At 44.3% G+C, this 19,504-nt stretch overlaps 1 protein-coding gene across 1 annotated transcript in view; it reads right to left on the bottom strand.

The window, feature by feature from the left end:
• LOC115658237 (tropomodulin-3-like) overlaps positions 1–16,515 on the bottom strand; it is a 54,612-nt gene extending 38,097 nt beyond the window's left edge. The window contains 1 exon segment of the mRNA XM_030576788.1: positions 16,437–16,515. The gene's annotated coding sequence lies outside the window, so the exon portion shown is untranslated.
• Between the last annotated feature and the right edge of the window lie 2,989 nt (positions 16,516–19,504).

Genomic DNA, 19,504 nt, shown 5'->3' with positions numbered 1-19,504 from the left:
GGACACAGTACTTGATTTTTTCCAAAGGAGTAAAGTCATAGAGATGTATCCATAGTAGACTTTGGAAACAGGGCCAAGACCACTGGCCTGACTTGAACCCCACTACTACTTCCAGCAGGAATAATCTACAGAGAGGCTGTGCATGCAGCCAGAGTCAACCTGTCAATGTTGGTTTTATGTCCGATGCATGCACAAAGTGCCATTGCAGGTGCTTACATAACACACTGCATTCATTTTTTCATTTCTGAAATTATAGTCAATTCCAGGCCACGTGATCTTTGGCAGGCCAAAAATGTCATTGTTTCCCCACACACACACCCCAAACAAAATTAAAAATAAATTAGAAAAAACAACCCTATCTCCTGGCTAGTCTACAGCTCTGTTTACTGAATTCCTTCATCTCAGTTGTGTACAGTAATGGAAGTCTCATGGTGATTATTTGTTCACTGAATGTGTCACTGTTAGTCAGCGTGTTGTTTTGCACTCAGAGACTGAGCAAACAGTGGGAATGTAGGCTAAGATTTCTATGGTGCACACTTCATATACTTTATAGATCAGAGGTTCTCAACCATTTTCTTTTTGAGGACCCCACAACATCTATAAAAGCTCCATGGCCCTGCTGTGCCACAACTGTTTTTCTCCTGCTGGGCCGGCATTAAAAGGTAGTAAGCAGAGCAACTGCCTGGGGTCCCATGCTCAGGCTTCGCTTCAGCCCCAAAGGTAGGGCTCAGGGCCCCAGGCTGCAGTACTGTGCTGCAGGGCTTTGGCTTTCTGCCCTGAGATGTAATGAGTCTAACCCCCTGAAACCTGCTAGCAGCTCACCATGGGACCCCAGACTCCTGGTTGAGAACCATTGTTATAGATAACAGTTCACAACAGTACTACAAGCAAGTTCTGTTAAGCCAGATTTTCTCTTCAATTGCTCTAACAATGACAGTTTTTTATGTCTGCCAACCTAGAAGAGACAAACAAAGTGTACAGGTACATAATGCTTCAAATAGTTACAACTATTCCATTTTACTAAAGAAAACTATTACCAGTTGTAACACGGTTACTTCTGTGACTGCATGTTTGGTATTACTAGGACATCCAGATGCTGAGCTACTATGACCAAACACAAGCTAAATTCTCAAGAGACTGCAAAAATGTCACAGAACCAGTGTCAGTAAAGTTAAATTAAGTGGCTTCTTCCAGATCTCCCACAAGCTTAAAAGACCATTCTACTTGGCACTGGTAAGGTACCAGCTGGAATACTGTACCCAATTCGGGGCGCCAAACTTTAGAAAAGATGTGGACAAACAGGAGAGCAGCAACAATAATAAAGGGTTTAGAAATTCTGACCTATGAGGAGAGATTAAAAAAACTGGGAATGTTTAGTCTTGACAAAAGATGACTGCGGAACGGGGGCGGGGAGAGAACCTGATAACAGTCTTCAAATGCATTAAGGCAGGGGTGGACAAAGTACAGCCCATGAACCACATCCTGCCCATTAGACCATTTAATCCAGCCCTCAGCTCTCGCTGGGAGTGGGATCAGGGGGTTGCCCCACTCCAACATCCCCAGCCCCACCCCAGAGCCCACACCTCCAATCGGAGCCCTCACACCCCTCCCCCATATCCCAACCCTCTGCCCCAGACCTGATCCCCCTCCCCCGCCCTCTGAACCTCTCGGTCCCAGCCTGGAGCCCTCTTCTGTACTCCAGCCCCACCCCAGAGCCCTCTCACACACATAGGACCAGTTCCAGGCACTAGGCCAGCAAGCAGCTGCTTGAGGCAGCCAACAGAGAGGGGCAGCACTTCTGGGTCTTCAGCGGAAATTCGGCTGCAGGTCCCTCACTCCCTCTCGGAGCAGAGGACCAGCCATGAAATTGCCGCCGAAGACTGAAGCGGCAGTGGTAGAGCTGCAGACTGCAGCTTTTGGGGGGGGGGGGGCTATTTGGGGCAGCAAAAACCCTGGAGCCAGCCCTGCACACACACCCCGGACCCCAACCTGGAGTCCTCTCCTGCACCCTGAACTCATTTCTGGCCCCACCCCAGAGCCTGCACCTCCAGTTGGAGCCCGCACCCCTACTCCCAATTTTGTGAGCATTCATATTTCCATATCCCGATGCAGCCTTCAGGCCAAAAAGTTTGCCCACCCCTGCATTAAGCGCTGTTCTAAAGAGGACTGTGATCAATTGTTTTCCATGTCCACTGAAGGTAGGTCAAGAAGTAATGGGCTTAATCTACCACAAAAGAGATTTAGGTTATATATTAGGAAAAAAATTCTAACTATAAGGGTAGTTAAACTCTGCAGTAAGCTTCCAATGGAGGTTGTGGAGTGTTTTTAAGAGCAGGTTGGACAAACACCTGTCAGGGATGATCTAAGTTTACTTGGTCAAGCCTCAGAGCAGGGGGATGAACTTGATTTCTTGAGGTCTCTTCCAGCCCTACATTTCTATGATTCTATGAATGTACAGATTTACTTAAGTATGTGCTTAAAATTGGTGACTCAAAATTAACAAAGATCATCAACTTAAATTCTGTACCTTATAGTCTAGCACAGACTGCTACAGTCTGTGCTCGACTACCTTATGGTATTTCTGAAATGTTTGTTAAGGATTCACACTATCTGCATAGTAATTAACGTAACTACAGTGCATCCCACACAATATGTATACAAACTAACTTCTGACACTAGAACAGAGAAGATTTTCCCCTTCCTTTCAATTGAAGCCATTCAGTATCGTATCTTAAAGGAAAACATTTCCTGCAGCTAATTACACAGCATTGTCAGCCACCAAGCTGCATACTCTGAGTGCCAAGTTAAGCTGTTTTTCAACTTTGCGAGAGTGTTTGCATTCAAATATCACAAAGCGATTTATAATTTCAAACAATCTGCAATGCTGTCAGTGATTCGAATCTATAAAAAAATGCCCTGATGTGGCTCAGTAACTAACCCCTCCACCAAAACAATATTATCAGCTTCAGTACCATATGCCTTCTTCAACCAGGCTTTGTGCTACTTCTCAAACAACACAGTCTCCCACAACTCCCTTCCACTTACTGTCTTTAGCACTTCTGCCTTGAGAAAATAATCTGGAAGTTACACAAGATAAATATTGGTAATATATTAAGATTCCACTTGCAGTCCATGGACCTCATTTGTCTTATATATGATGCCATATAGTCACTATATTGATCTCAGAAGCTGTTCTAGCTGGCCTGATGGATCTACTGATAGCACATCATAAACCAATCAAGGCTCCCAAATTATTAGGTCATCAGAGAAGCCTGCAGGTTTCCAGGGTATAGAAGAAATGTTAAGCTTCCCATCCATTTGCAAAACCTACAGACACCTGTTAGAGAATACAGTGGGAAACCAGCAGCCCTACTCACTGCGGACTTAGGCCACGTCCAGACTAGGTATTAAAATCGATTTTAGATACGCAACTTCAGCTACGGGAATAATGTAGCTGAAGTCGAATTTCTAAAATCGAGGTACTCACCCGTCTGGATGGCGCGGCATCGATGTCCGCAGCTCTCCGTGTCGATTCCGGAACTCCATTCGGGTTGATGGAGTTCCGGAATCGATGTAAGCATGCTCGGGGATCGATACATCGCGTCCAGACTAGACGCGATATATCGATCCCCGAGCAATCGATTTTAACCCGCCGATGCCGCGGGTTAGTCTGGACGTGGGCTTAGTGACACAGTTGCAATTTCGGGTGTACAGGATGTGGGATAGAATACTTTTTTATTTTTTTTAAAGCTTACTAAAATAAAATTGGAAACTATAACAGGACACTTGAGTAATATCCTGAATCTTCTCCTTAGCAAGTTAAGCATCCCCGACACACACTCTTACTTAAAACAAGTGAGAGTCACCTTTCAAGATTTGAGATGAACCTACCATTTAAAATCGTTCTGGGGTTCACTGTGTAAATACCTACGGATCAGTATTAGACTAGTTTTAAAAGTACACTTTTCATTTTTAATAAAAGGTATCTTCCAAAAAAGATTACCATGTAACATTGATTGTTGTGACAATTATATGTACTACTGTAATGTCTAGGAGTGACTTGCCTGCCTGGTATGAAGGTTGCGGATCTCTGGAGGCATCTAGACAGACTTATGTGTAGTGCTGGGGAGGAGCCGGTGGTCACGGTACATGTAGGTACCAATGACATAGGGAAGAGTAGGAGAGATGTCCTGGAAGCCAAATTTAAGCTGCTAGGGAAGAGACTGAAATCCAGGACCTCTATGGTGGCATTCTCAGAAATGTTCCCAGTTCCACGCGCAGGGCCAGGTAGGCAGATAGAGTTTCAGAGTCTCAATGCGTGGATAAAACGATGGTGTAGAGAGGAGGGATTTACGTTCATTAGGAATTGGGGAAACTTTTGGGATGGGGGGAGCCTGTACAGGAGAGATGGGCTCCACCTAAACCAAAGGGGAACCAGACTGCTGGCACTAAACATTAAAAAGGTTGTAGAGTAGTTTTTAAACTAGGAGATAGGGGAAAGCCGACTGCTGCAGCGGAGCATTTGGATCAGACACAGACTTCTCTTAGGGTAGAGTCTGATGATAGGGAATCTCCAGGTTATAGTAAGGAACATAGGACAGAAGAGGATAATGTAAGGGCCGGATCAGATGATAAACAGTCACATAAAAAAGAATCTGGCACATCAGAAAAGGGAAGACAAATAAACAGGGACAAGTTTTTAAAGTGCTTGTACACAAATGCTAGAAGTCTAAATAATAAGATGGGTGAACTAGAGTGCCTTGTGATAAAGGAGAATATTGATATAATAGGCATCACAGAAACCTGGTGGACTGAGAGCAATCAAGGGGACACAATCATTCCGGGGTACAAAATATATCGGAAGGATAGAACAGGTCGTGCAGGGGGAGGAGCGGCACTATATGTGAAAGAGAATGTAGATTCAAATGAAGTAAAAATCTTAAGCGAATCCACATGTTCCATAGAATCGCTATGTTTAGAAATTTCATGCTTGAATAAAAGTATAACATTAGGAATCTATTATCAACCACCTGACCAGGACAGTAATAGTGATGATGAAATGCTAAGGGAAATTAGAGAGGATATCAAAATTAAGAACCCAATAATAGTGGGGGATTTCAATTATCCCCATATTGACTGAGAACATTTCACTTCAGGACAAAATGCAGAGATAAAATTTCTCGATACTTTAAATGACTGCTTCATGGAGCAGCTGGTACAGGAACCCACAAGGGGAGAGGCAACTCTAGATTTAATCCTGAGTGGAGCGCAGGAGCTTGTCCAAGAGGTAACTATAGCAAGACTGCTTGGAAATAGTGACCATAATACAATAGCATTCAACATCCCTGGGGGGGGAAGAACACCTCAACAGCTCAACACTGTGGCATTTAATTTCAAAAGGGGGAACTATACAAAAATGAGGGAGTTAGTTAAACAAAAGTTAAAAGGTACAGTGACTAAAGTGAAATCCCTGCAAGTTGCATGGGCCCTTTTTAAAAGACACCATAATGTATACCCCAAATTAAGAAACACAGTAAAAACTAAAAAAGAGCCACAGTGGCTTAACAACCTTGTAAAAGAAGCAGTGAGAGATAAAAAGACTTCCTTTAAAAAGTGGAAGTCAAATCCTAGTGAGGCAATAGAAAGGAGCACAAACACTGCCAGCTTAAGTGCAAGAGTGTAAGGGCTTGTCTACATCAGAAAGTTGCAGCGCTGGTGAGGGAGTTACAGCGCTGCAACTTTGAAGGTGTACACATCTGCAGGGCACCACCAGCGCTGCAACTCCCTGTTTGCAGCGCTGGCCGTACTCCCGTTTTGTCTCGGGTGTAGAGGATCCAGCGCTGGTGATCCAGCGCTGGTAATCCAATGTAGACACTTACCAGCACTTTTCTTAACCTCCATGGAAGGAGGAAGCCTCTGGTAATCAAGCTGGTCTCCTTTCCCAGTTTGCTCTCGCGTTCCCGGAACCCCGAGCAAGCAGGTCTCCTTCCCTGCGGTTTGCAGGGTGGTTCGGGGAACGCGAGAGCAAACCGCGGCGAAGCTGGTCTCCTTTCCCGGTTTGCTCTCTCGTTCCCGGAACCCCGAGCAAGCAGGTCTCCTTCCCTGCGGTTTGCAGGGTGGTTCGGGGAACGCGAGAGCAAACCGCGGCGAAGCTGGTCTCCTTTCCCGGTTTGCTCTCTCGTTCCCGGAACCCCGAGCAAGCAGGTCTCCTTCCCTGCGGTTTGCTGGGTGGCTCCGGGAACGCGAGAGCAAACCGCGGCGAAGCTGGTCTCCTTTCCCAGTTTGCTCTCTCGTTCCCGGAACCCCGAGCAAGCAGGTCTCCTTCCCTGCGGTTTGCTGGGTGGCTCCGGGAACGCGAGAGCAAACCGCGGCGAAGCTGGTCTCCTTTCCCGGTTTGCTCTCGCGTTCCCCGAACCCCCCTTGAAGCCGCCTAACAGCGCTGCAGTGTGGCCACATCTAACACCACTTGCAGCGCTGGTTGCTGTAAGTGTGGCCACTCTGCAGCGCTGGCCCTATACAGCTGTACTAATACAGCTGTAACAACCAGCGCTGCAAAATTTTAGATGTAGACATGGCCTAAGAAGAAAAGCCAAAGAGGAGTTTGAAGAACGGCTAGCCAAAAACTCCAAAGGCAATAACAAAATGTTTTTTAAGTACATCAGAAGCAGGAAGCCTGCTAAACAACCAGTGGGGCCCCTTGACGATCAAAATACAAAAGGAGCACTTAAAGACGATAAAGTCATTGCGAGAAACTAAATGGATTCTTTGCTTCAGTCTTAACGGCTGAGGATGTTAGGGAGATTCCCAGCCTGAACTGGCTTTTGTAGGTGACAAATCTGAGGAACTGTCACAGATTGAAGTGTCACTAGAGGAGGTTTTGGAATTAATTGATAAACTCAACATTAAGAAATCACTGGGACCAGATGGCATTCACCCAAGAGTTCTGAAAGAATTCAAATGTGAAGTTGCAGAACTATTAACTAAGGTTTGTAACCAGTCCTTTAAATCAGCTTCGGTACCCAATGACTGGAAGTTAGCTAATGTAACGCCAATATTTAAAAAGGGCTCTAGAGGTGATCCCAGCAATTACAGACCGGTAAGTCTAACGTCAGTACCGGGCAAATTAGTCGAAACAATAGTTAAGAATAAAATTGTCAGACACATAGAAAAACAAACTGTTGAGCAATAGTCAACATGGTTTCTGTAAAGGGAAATCGTGTTTTGCTAATCTATTAGAGTTCTCTGAAGGGGTCAACAAACATGTGGACAAAGGGGATCCAGTGGACATAGTGTACTTAGATTTCCAGAAAGCCTTTGACAAGGTCCCTCACCAAAGGTTCTTATGTAAATTAAGCTGTCATGGGATAAAAAGGAAGGTCCTTTCATGGACTGAGAACTGGTTAAAAGACAGGGAACAAAGGGTAGAAATTAATGGTAAATTCTCAGAATGGAGAGGGGTAACTAGTGGTGTTTCCCAAGGGTCAGTCCTAGGACCAATCCTATTCAATTTATTCATAAATGATCTGGAGAAAGGGGTAAACAGTGAGTTGGCCAAGTTTGCAGACAACATTGAACTGCTCAAGACTGTTAAGACCAAAGCAGATTGTGAAGAACTTCAAAAAGATCTCACAAAACTAAGTGATTGGGCAACAAAATGGCAAATTAAATTTACTGTGGATAAATGTAAAGTAATGTACATTGGAAAAAATAACCCCAACTATACATACAATATGATGGGGGCTAATTTAGCTACAACGAGTCAGGGAAAAGATCTTGGCGTCATCGTGGATAGTTCTCTGAAGATGTCCACGCAGTGTGCAGAGGCGGTCAAAAAAGCAAACAGGATGTTAGGAATCAATAAAAAGGGGATACATCTCGAATACTATGTACAGATAGTACAAAAAAGATATTTTAGCACTAGAAAAGGTTCAGAAAAGGGCAACTAAAATGATTAGGGGGTTGGAGAGGGTCCCATATGAGGAAAGACTAAAGAGGCTAGGCCTCTTCAGCTTGGAAAAGAGGAGACTAAGGGGGGATATGATAGAGGTATATAAAATCATGAGAGATGTGGAGGAAGTGGATATGAAGAAGTTATTTACTTATTCCAATAATACGAGAACTAGGGGTCACCAAATGAAATTAATAGGTAGCAGATTTAAAACAAATAAAAGGAAGTTCTTCACACAGCGCACAGTCAACTTGTGGAACTCCTTACCTGAGGAGGTTGTGAAGGCTGAGACTATAACAATGTTTAAAAGGGAACTGGATAAATTCACGGTGGCTAAGTCCATAAATGGCTATTAGCCAGGAAGGATAAAGAATGATGTCCCTAGCCTCTGTTCATCAGAGGATGGAGATGGATGGCAGGAGAGAGATCACTTGATCATTGCCTGTTAGCTTCACTCCCTCTGGGGCATCTGGCATTGGCCACTGTCGGTAGACAGATACTGGGCTAGATGGACCTTTGGTCTGACCCGGTACAGCCGTTCTTATGTTCTTAGCCCTAGTCATGAAACAGGGCTCCATTGTGTTAGGCGCTGTACAAACAGAACAAAGAGTCCCTGACCATGCGGACTATCTGCAGAATGTGGTCTGCAAAAGAAGATTAAGATTTATATGAAACATACCCAGCTCCAAAAGCTGTCAGGGTTTCCAGTACTCTTAGTATAGGGCAAATAGCAGTTCTATACAGTTATTCCTGCTAAGCTAGAAGCCTTCACCTCCCATTAACCATACTAAGGTGCTATAATTTACTGTTAAATTTGGCACTTATTTGCTTTCCATCATTCAGTACAAACAACTAGTTTTTAAAAATGTGTTTGTGCCCTATTTGATTCACTACAAAATATTGGTGCCACAGATCCACAGGTCCAGTGCTCTGGAACAGTCTCTGGAGAACCCCTTTAGTGTGCCAGGCCCCCTTAGGGTCTCACTCTTTCACTAGGATAAGACACTGGGCTTCACTGCCTTCTTAGACCAAACCTCAGAGCCTTCAGCACCCCTGCTTCACACCATGAGCTCCCTTCAGCTAATCCACCTGAGAGAGAACTGAACATCCAAAGGGAGCAATGCACCCTCAACTTCGGCCACTGCAGTGACTCTCAGCTAGCATCGTAAAAGCAGAAAAGTTTATTAGCTGTCTGGAACACAGCACAGAAAGTCCTTAGTTAGCATATAGAACAGAAAGTTACAGCATGGTCCATCTTGGTCAGCCCAGAGCCTCTCTTTTGTGCTAGTTTAGGAGAGTGTCCCGCTTCCAGTAGCTTACACTTAACAACCCCCTACCTTGTCCCTCCCCAGTCCTTTGTTCTTGTTCCCAGGCAACCATTGTCACATGTGGCCCAGGCCCCAGATAGTAGGCGTGAATCACACCTGTATCTCTGGGCCTCTGCAGAGCGTAAACAATCTTTTCACGCTACCTAGTTAGCAATATAGCATATAGGGGAAACTGAGGTACACATAATATTCATACAAAATATTACAGAAAATTCCCACTCCATCACAGGAGGCAGAAAGGTATTTAGATTGTACGCTGTTTGGGGCACATAGTGCCCTTTCTGCAAAGCAGCATCCAATTTACTACGCTAAACAATTCATTTTCACAGAAGCTTTCATTACAGCCATGTTAATGCCATTGTTATTTGAATTAATCATTCCAAACCACATCTCAAAGTTCCCCTGTCAATCTAGGATCCAGTGTTTTCCACTGATCTAACTTTATAGTTTATAGCTTAAACTTTGCACGTAGAAGTCTGAAAGGTCACTATCTTCAGAGTATATATAACTAAGATACTAGAACAAATATAGCTGGACTTGAGGAATTTATTCTCCTATTTGCCAGTCAAATAGAAAACTGTACTAAGGGGGGGGGGGGCGCAAGGGAGGGAGGAGGACAAAGCCATGATTTTTTGATAAATTTGACCTTTCATTTAAAAATAGTTTTTAGTTGTCATCATCACTAAAGTATTGCATTCCAAATATGAATTAATGCAGTGCTGTCCCAGTCTGCATTCAAACAACTTCAATGTCTCCTCTGCTAGTCCTAGGTTTAGTAAGCATCAGGAGAGTTAAAACATGAGACTGGTTAGAACACTGTGGACAAGAGTGAAAAAAACAAGAATCAGGTCACTCTGCTGCTGCCTGGGAAAATGATGAGCAACAACAGAAATAAAAGCACTGGAGATAAATATTCTTATGTTATGCTGCTTATATTAGCTGAGTGAGTCATCAACCTCAGCTACATTCATACATCTCACCCCAACACCTGAATTATTCTGTAAGTGTATTCTCTTAAAGTGTGGATTGGAACTGAATGTTTAACAAGACCTATTTTTTTTTCCTTCAAAGACATCTCTGAGAAATTTACCTCCAGTACCTTTAAGGACAGTTTCTCAGGGCCTTAATATTTCTTTAATCATAGTTTTGTGGGGGGAGAGTTGAAACTGAAATCTTAAGCTTTACTGAAGTCACTAAACTGTTATTTGTTTTTTTTTAGTTCAGATTTTAAAATAGAAGTGACATCATAAAAACAAATGGAGCTGTTTTTGGCCAGCAAGCTTACAGAGTTCACTATACCCTCATTTGTTACTCCAGAGTCTTCTTCCAATCAGCCCCTGGATGAATCTAAATTGGCAGGGAGAGGAGGGTCTACGGGCAGATTTTATCAGCATTCCACCATCAATTAGAGACTGAAACAGTTCCAGCTGCTTAATGGAGCTAATCTGAAGTTTTCCCCAAAGGAAGTCTTACAATGCCAGCAACTTTAACCCTCAATGTACAAGAATACATGTCACCATTTGTGAACTCCACATTCTCTTTAAACAAGACTTATTAAAGTATCTTCATTTATCAAAACTAGAAGAAATAAGAACTCCATTTTAAAGAGACACAAAGGCAATATGAATACCAGCACATTCTTAGTTTAAGATTCTCGTTGTGGGATCCCTCATTAATAGTACTATGCACTACTACTTAGAGCAGTGGTCCCCAAACTTTTTAAGCACAAGATCACTCTTTGAATTTAAATGCAACCCAGGATCTACCCCACTCCTTCCCCAAGACCCTGCTCCCCTCCCTCCATCGCTCACCCTCTCCCACCAGGCTGGGGCAGGTGGTTGTGGTGTGGGAAGGGCTGTGGGCGCTAGGCTGGGGCTGAGGGGTTTGACATGTGGAAGGGGGCTCTGGGCTGAGCCTGGGGCATGGGTGCAGGAGGGGGTGAGGGCTTCAAGCTGGGGCAGAGTGTTGGGGTGCAGGAGGGGTATGGGGTGCTGGCTCCAGGATGGGGTTCAGGGCTGGGGTGCGAGAGGGGGTTGGGGAGCAGGAGGGGATTTGGGGTGCTGGTTCCGGGAGGGGGCTCAGGGCTGGGGTCCAGGCGGGATGCGGGCATCCGCCAGGTGGTGCTTACCTCAGGTGGCGGCACAGCAGGGCTAAGGCAAGCTTCCTGCCTGCCCTGGCCCCACACCACTCCCAGAAGCAGCCTGGGAGAGGGAGGAGGTTACACATGGCTCTGCATGTTGCCCCTCTCTGCAAGTACCATCCCCACAGCTCCCATTGGCCCCAGTTCCCCATTCCCGGCCAACAGGAGTTGCGGGGGTGGTGCTTGCAGGTGGGAGCAGTGTGTAGTGACCCCTGCCCTTCCCCCAGGGCCTCAGGGGTGTGCTGGCCACTTCCCAGGGCAGCGTGGGGTCCCTGCCTTAGCCTCGCTGGACTTTAAGCAGACAGAGATCATGATTGACTGGCAGAGACTCCAAGATCGACCAGTTGATCACGATGTACCAGTTGGTGACCACTGATTTACAGCCATTCAATCCTTGGCATTTCTGCTGAATCATCCAATCAGAGTACCAGTTTTGGAGAGTTATGGTAATTTTGTGATAGGGCCACCTACTACTAAGAACTAACATGACCCCACCAATTTGTTTCATGTGCTTGGCCCCAAAAGGGCAACCGTTTTCTCTTCATAACCAATCCAGTCCTAAAGAGTTATATATCCATTAGATGGATTCCCATCTTGGGTTACACCACTCTAGTTTTTCTACAGTGAAAAGTTGTAGATTTTTCTCACTGTAAATTTTGATATAGTTGGAGAAAATGCAGTTCACCTTATAATGAAACTTACATACATTATGCCAATTGTTCTGTCAAATGACCACAATCAACCATGAGCCCTTTTCTGATCAAACTAACAGATGTCTGTGTGGGCAACTGGAATCCCTAACACGTAATCACAAACTCAGATGTTACAGTTTTGCACCTCCACATACCTGCAAAGAAAAAAACATTTCCACCAAAGATTACATTTGGAAGCACCTACATTGCCCAATACCTGCTATTTTTTCCCACTACATCAGTAAGAGCCACTGATTCTTTTCAGCTTAGCCATGTTTACTTTTTGTGCTTATACTTTTAGTCCATAAATACATAGCATTAATAAAGATGCAGAGTGAGTACAGTACTGGGTTGTTTTACGAGATGGTTACATTATTCCAGATAATCTTGTCCAATAAGATCCTATACCTGGATGCTTATTTCTTAAAAATGCAATCACTCATTCCATAGAATCATACAAATAGGACTGAACAGCAAAATAACCTAGTAGATAACATTATGAAATTTCCCACAGGAGACTGATTCAAGAACACTGGGTTTTTCATTTATTGGGCTGAAAGCACTGTAGCAATGACACAGAGCTTCAGCGGACAGCACGTGAATGAGCTGTGCTCTTCAGCACAACAGCTTAAAGGCATTTCCAGATTTGTAAGCCTTGCTAGCTGAAGGGTAGGTATTACGATCATAGATAAATGCCTGACCTTGAACTGGAGAACAGAAAGATAAGCATACCAGAATAATAATAAAGCCATAACACACACTAATTCAAACTAGCTACAACCCTGCAGTTATCAGGTGGCCTGGGGAGGTGAGAGCGCCTGTGGCAGAAATTCCTTGCTAAGGTTACAGGTGTGCGCACACTTAAGGACATACACTGCACACATGTAGCATTTTCAAAAGTGATTTGTTATCCTCTAACAAAAACAGAAAAGCCAAAGTATGCTTTAGTTATAATTCTCCAGATGGAGAAATTATGTTGCATTCTCTTTTTTGCTTATTTAGCAGCGACAACCCACTAATGGCCTGAAACAAAAAGGAGAAAGGAAAACTTCACTTTAAGATGCTCCCCTTTTATCTTTTCATCTAGAATATCAAAACAAGTTTTAGCAGTTACCAAACCATTTTAAATTCATCCCACATACTTGGTAGTCTAACAATGGAAAGAAAAGCAAAAGACTAAACGTTTCCAAGTTCTAAAGGACTAGTCCATGCCAAATCATTCACCCCATTAAAGCTTCTGTGTATTAAAAATCTATATACACAATCAGTTAGCAAAATGTAATTGTATAGGATACATTAACTGTGTTAAAGTAAATTTGCTTTAAGGCATATTAACATGAAATTACCCCAGCTAGAATAATTGTTTCCACAGATACTATTTCTTTTCTTGTCTACTGCAACAGGGTATTGTAAACATAGCTGTTTGAATATCTACGAGAGGAATTTTTTTTACTGAAATAGCCTGCTCTCTATTTTCCTGTTTTAAATTACATTCCAGGATTACCCAACTATCTTCTAATTTTGCAACTGCTGATAACATGGCAATTATTTAAAAACATATATTTGTAAAATATTTGTTTCTGCCTTCCTCTAGAGTTATTTTTTCTAGATTAAAGAACACAACACCATGTTTTAGAATACATTAGGTCAGAGTTTACCTTTCAGAGGCCAACACAGCAAGCTTGTTCATGAGAATCTCAGGCCATGTCTACATCTAAAATTTTGCAGCGCTGGTTGTTACAGCTGTATTAGTACAGCTGTATAGGGCCAGCGCTGCAGAGTGGCCACACTTACAGCAACCAGCGCTGCAAGTGGTGTTAGATGTGGCCACACTGCAGCGCTGTTAGGCGGCTTCAAGGGGGGTTCGGGGAACGCGAGAGCAAACCGGGAAAGGAGACCAGCTTCGCTGCGGTTTGCTCTCGCGTTCCCCGAACCACCCTGCAAACCGCAGGGAAGGAGACCTGCTTGCTCGGGGGTTCGGGGAACGAGAGAGCAAACCGGGAAAGGAGACCAGCTTCGCCGCGGTTTGCTCTCGAGTTCCCCGAACCACCCTGCAAACCGCAGGGAAGGAGACCTGCTTGCTTGGGGGTTCGGGGAACGAGAGAGCAAACCGGGAAAGGAGACCAGCTTCGCTGCGGTTTGCTCTCGCGTTCCCCGAACCACCCTGCAAACCGCAGGGAAGGAGACCTGCTTGCTCGGGGGTTCGGGGAACGAGAGAGCAAACCGGGGAAGGAGACCAGCTTGATTACCAGAGGCTTCCTCAGGTATGCTGGGATACCTGCTTATTCCACGGAGGTCAAGAAAAGCGCTGGTAAGTGTCTATACTTGATTACCAGCGCTGGATCACCAGCGCTGGATCCTCTACACCCGAGACAAAACGGGAGTACGGCCAGCGCTGCAAACAGGGAGTTGCAGCGCTGGTGGTGCCCTGCAGATGTGTACACCTCCTAAGTTGCAGCGCTGTAACTCCCTCACCAGCGCTGCAACTTTCTGATGTAGACAAGCCCTCAGAGCACACGGAAACAGACAAGTATATGCACATTTACAGTGCAAAGGGGCCCACTGAACCTTGTCATTCAAGTTACATGTCTTGACGTAAACATCTCTTTATAATGGGCCTATTTCCTGTTTGAACACAGCCTCACGAGACATGCAGTTTTCATTACCGGAAGATTTCTACATTAACACTCCATATAGTACAAATCCTTTTGTTAAACATAGGTATGCCAGAAAAGCATTCCTTGGCAAGTAGCCTTCTAAAAATTATTTATAAGCAGTTTTTAAGTTGTAGAACACGTACAAAACAAATTTAGAGAGTTGTGTCAAAGCTGAGGAGAGAAAGAGAGAGCTCTGATTCTGCAGGCCAAGTTTTTAAAGTATAAATTGTAGCTATTTTATATGATCAGTCAGACTGATGATAGAAAGGTTAACACATATCTACTACTTGGGAAGATAGAAAAATAAATGCTTGAATTCATGTCTTCAAAACCATAAGAAAGCTAAGTGCAATACTGGTACTCACATATATTAAAGATGACCTGAAGAAGATTATTAAAAAAATGTGATGTGTCCTTTCCAGGGTTTTGGTGGAGGAGAGGCTCTGGGTTTCAGAAGACATACATTGTTAGTTTGCATGCTTCACTTGAAGGGATGGGGGGAGCTGAATTTTTAACAAAGGCTTCCTTTCTCCAAAATGTTACTAAGCTAAATAGATGTTATTTTAAAAAAATCAAGAATTTCAGAACATAAAGAAGGAGTCAAACACTTCTAATGTTAAAAAAAAACCACACACATTAAAAAAAAGTCACCCCACAGCCTTTTTTTTTGGTGGGGAGGCGAAAGCCATTTCAAAGCCTTCTTTATACCTCAGAAAAATGCTCAACAGGTCACGACTATTTTTTTCTCCTTTTTGTAGGTAATCCGTGATGATTATTCTATTACATTTTAAGTACAGCTGTTTTACAAACATATGCTTCCAAGACTAACAAAGAAAAGCAGTACACTTCCAATCTGTTGATTTACAATGCAGGTGTGGGTGAGACCTGATCATAATTTCTGTAACACCAAACCTTTGTTTGCAAATATCTTGATTATCGAATACTTAATCAACATGAATGAAGAAAGTTTTCAGACAGGGCATTTATTTTCCGGTAGTTAACAAAACTCGGCTGGAGATCTCAAAGCAACAGACCAAGGCCCCAAGCCAGAACATATCTGGGGCCGGGAGATGGGCCGAATGGCTTAAGAAATGAGAAACCACCCCAAGGCTCTTGAAGGCTGCATGTTCTAACAGAGCAAATTACTATGCAAGCCGCAGAGCGATGGGCAGGGGTGGGGGCGGGAGCAGAGAGTGGGAAAGTTGCTGTTCCCAGAGCCAGAGGACAGCGAGTTTCAGGAGGGGGTTCCCTTGGTGAGACGCCAATGAGCTGTTCACGCCAGGGGCAGATAAGGCAGCGCGGCAGGGAATCCCGAGGGCGGGAGCGGGGGGGGGGCCCTGAGCGCAGCGACAAAGGAAGGAGGAAGTTTCCCGGGGCGTGGAGCTGTGACGCTGCCAGAGCCCCTTGGACCAAACCTCCCCCTGCTCCTGGGGACACCTGGAGCAGAGCAGCCTCGCGCCCAGCGGGGAGCCTCGTGCCCCCTTGCGGGGCGCGGGGCGCGCGGCGCCTCCCCGAGACCCGCACCCGCGGCTCGGCGCACCCCGCCCCACGCCGTCTCCGGGGAGGCTCTGCCCGCTGCCCCCAGCCGGGCCTCTCCTCACCGCGGGCTGCGCCAGGGCCCAGCCCAGAGACAGCCCGCGCGCCCGCCACCACCTGCCCCCACAGACTCACCCCGGCACCGGCAGGCACTGAGCGTCCTCCACCTCTCCTCAGCAAAACGGCTCCTCTCCCTCCCCAGTCACTGCGCCTGCGCACCCTCTCTCTGAGCCCAGGGCAGTCACAGGCATCGTGGGAGTTGTAGTCCTAGGTGAGCGGAATAGCTTGCGGGATACCCAGAAGTTGTCCCGTTTTGATTCTACTGGTACAGTTAAAGCGGTGCAGCCTCCTCTGTGTGGAGACGCTCATGCCTTGTCTACACTAAAAAGCGTTTCCTACGATAGCCATACCCGGCAACTTTCACAGTGGAGATGCCACACATACCTGAAAAATTACGGTTGCCAACCCTCCAGGATAGTCCTGGAGTCTCCAGGAATGGAAGGTTATGTTCTGTGATGAAACCTGCAGGAATATGTCCAAACAATATCAGCAATCCTACTGCAAAAGAGCCTTCTTGCCAGCATACTTTATACCAGTTCCCTGAATAAAGTAAGCTATGCTGGTAAAAGAACTGTGTTGTCAGTATAACTGCATCTATCCTGATGGTTTTGTTAGCATGGTTATGTTGGTTGAGGGCTAATTTTTTTTAGACATTGACCAAGCTTTATTCTGGTATAAAGGTGTTTTGTATAGGGTGATTATAGATACTGATCTTATTCTGTTTATTTATTGTCCTGAAGGCCTGGTGTATACTAGACTGGTAAATGACATGTTAAGGCCCTGAATTTTATCTTTCTAGTTTCCTTGGACATGGTTGATTTCTGACAGAAATACTGACTTCTCTCTGATAATCTTTCTAACAAAATTATTTGTCTTCTTTTCTGCCTAGAGGATACAGCAGTATTATCTCCATTTTATGGATGAGGAGACTGAGGAACCAAGTTCTTACATGATTTGCACAAGTTGCCATAGGAAATTTGTTGCAATTCCAGCAATAGAAACAAGGGGTGAAATCCTGGCCTTACCGAAGTTAATGGGAGTTTTGCTGTTGACTTCAACAGGATCAGGATTAACCTCTGATCTTCCAGCTTCATAAGACATATCCAGTGTAAAAGGGCATATGTAATAGTTTATTATAAATTACTTGACTTTAAATAGCTAAAATAATCATTAAATTAATGTGATATAGGGGATGGAAACCTAGATCTGTTGAAATCAATGTCAAAACTCACATGGACTTTAATAAGAGCTGAATTTTACCCACTGCATGTTATTAAAATTAAGAATGTTTCTTCTCTTTGGTGTGAACTTAAAATGGAACACTTGAATATGTAAAATGGAACAATCTAAGGGTGCTTTGTTTCACAGTATGAAACACCCTTTGTGTAGATAACTATGAGGTTAAGAGTGTTCAGCTAGTGATCTGACTGGATTTTATAATAGCTGGGAGTTTCACTTGTGAATGCTCAGGCTGAGAGACCCACAAAGCAAAGCTCAGTAGTTCTGGCACCCAGCCAAAGGGTGAGTCAAGAGACTTTTATAATCACAAGAGTACTCCCACAAATATTTAGCAATAGATTATAATCCTTCAGTCCTTAGAATGCAGGCCTCTTCCAAGCTGACAGCCTAGTGCATGTGTCAGAAGTCAAATATAACGTCCTCAAAGGGATTAGTGTAATTTCTTTTTCAATGGTTGAAATAAACAATATTTTAAAGACTATTATACGTCTGTGTGGAAAGTGTAGCACGGGGAGGTCTGTGCAGTACTGGGATTTGTACCCTCTCTGAAATGATTTGTATGCACACAAAGACAAACAGCAAATACTGTACAATACAGTCACACTTTCATTCATAGCATTATACAGCCTATAGAAATAAAAGGAATATGCAAAGCCTGAGCTAAATATGTTATTTATTTATTTATTACAGTCGTTTGTGTGGAACTGATCTATACTATCTGGGTTCAATGTATATAGTTGAGACTAAGGCAAAACCAATTTTCATTTATAGGGAACTTATACACAATGACTCCTGTAAGCATCATGGCTTTACAAGGATAGAGACAGGAAGAATATTGTCAGTAGACTAGGTATCTGTAGAAAGAAGAGCTGGACAAATAGATGTGCCTTACAACCTTTTCTGAAATGTGCTAAGCTCAGGCTGAGATCAGTTTCATGTGTTAGTGAAGAATCTGCTATTGAAAACAGTTTAGCCCTGGCTCCCTTGATATACAGTCCATATTCTCTCAGAATGTTATGTTTGATATTTAGGGATACTTAAGAAACTGGCTGAAGCAATCTTGGAACCATTAGCAATTAACTTCAAGAGGCTCCCAGAGAACTAGAGAAGGGAAAACTTGGTACTTATCTTTAAAAGTTAAGGGGAGAAAAGTGGGATAAAAAGGACCCAGGGAATTATAGACCAGTCAAACTTCAGTACCTGGAAAGATACTGTAACAAACAATTTAGCAATCAATTTATAAGCACTTAGAGCAGTGTTTCCCAAACTTGGGACGCTGCTTGTTTAGGGAAAGCCCCTGTCTGGCCAAGCCGGCTTGTTTACCTGCTGCGTCCACAGGTCCGGCCGATTGCAGCTCCCACTGGCCGCGGTTCACTGCTCCAGGCCAATGGGGGCTATTGGAAATGGCAGCCAGTACACCCCTCGGCCCGTGCCACTTCCAGCAGCTCCCACTGGCCTGGAGCAGTGAACTGCGGCCAGTGGGAGCTGTGATCAGCCGGATCTGCAGACACAGCAGGTAAACAAACCAGCCTGGCCCAACAGGGGCTTTCTCTACACAAGCAGCTTCCCAAGTTTGGGAAACACTGACTTAGAGGATGATAGGGTTATAAGAAATAACCAGCATGTTTTTGTCAAGAACACATCATGCCAAACCAATTTAATTTCCTTCTTTGACAGGGTTACTGGCCTAGTGGATAGAGAAGAGGCAGTAGATGTGATATCTTGATTTTAGTAAAGCTTTTTACACAGTTACAGACAGGAGTCAGCATACCAGGAGATCAGAACCACAAATAGATGCCAGGAAATCAAGCCAGAGAAGCAGGAAGCACAAGTCATACAGCCCAGAAAAGGTTGAAGCTCACTTGTGTAGACCACTTCCTGTTCCCGCTGCTGGCTTAAGTAGG

Source organism: Gopherus evgoodei, chromosome 10 (genome assembly GCF_007399415.2).
Source record: "Gopherus evgoodei ecotype Sinaloan lineage chromosome 10, rGopEvg1_v1.p, whole genome shotgun sequence".
Classification (NCBI taxonomy): Eukaryota; Metazoa; Chordata; order Testudines; family Testudinidae; genus Gopherus; species Gopherus evgoodei.
The sequence above is the reverse complement of the archived record's forward strand: the minus strand, read 5'-3'. Positions and strand labels throughout refer to the sequence as shown.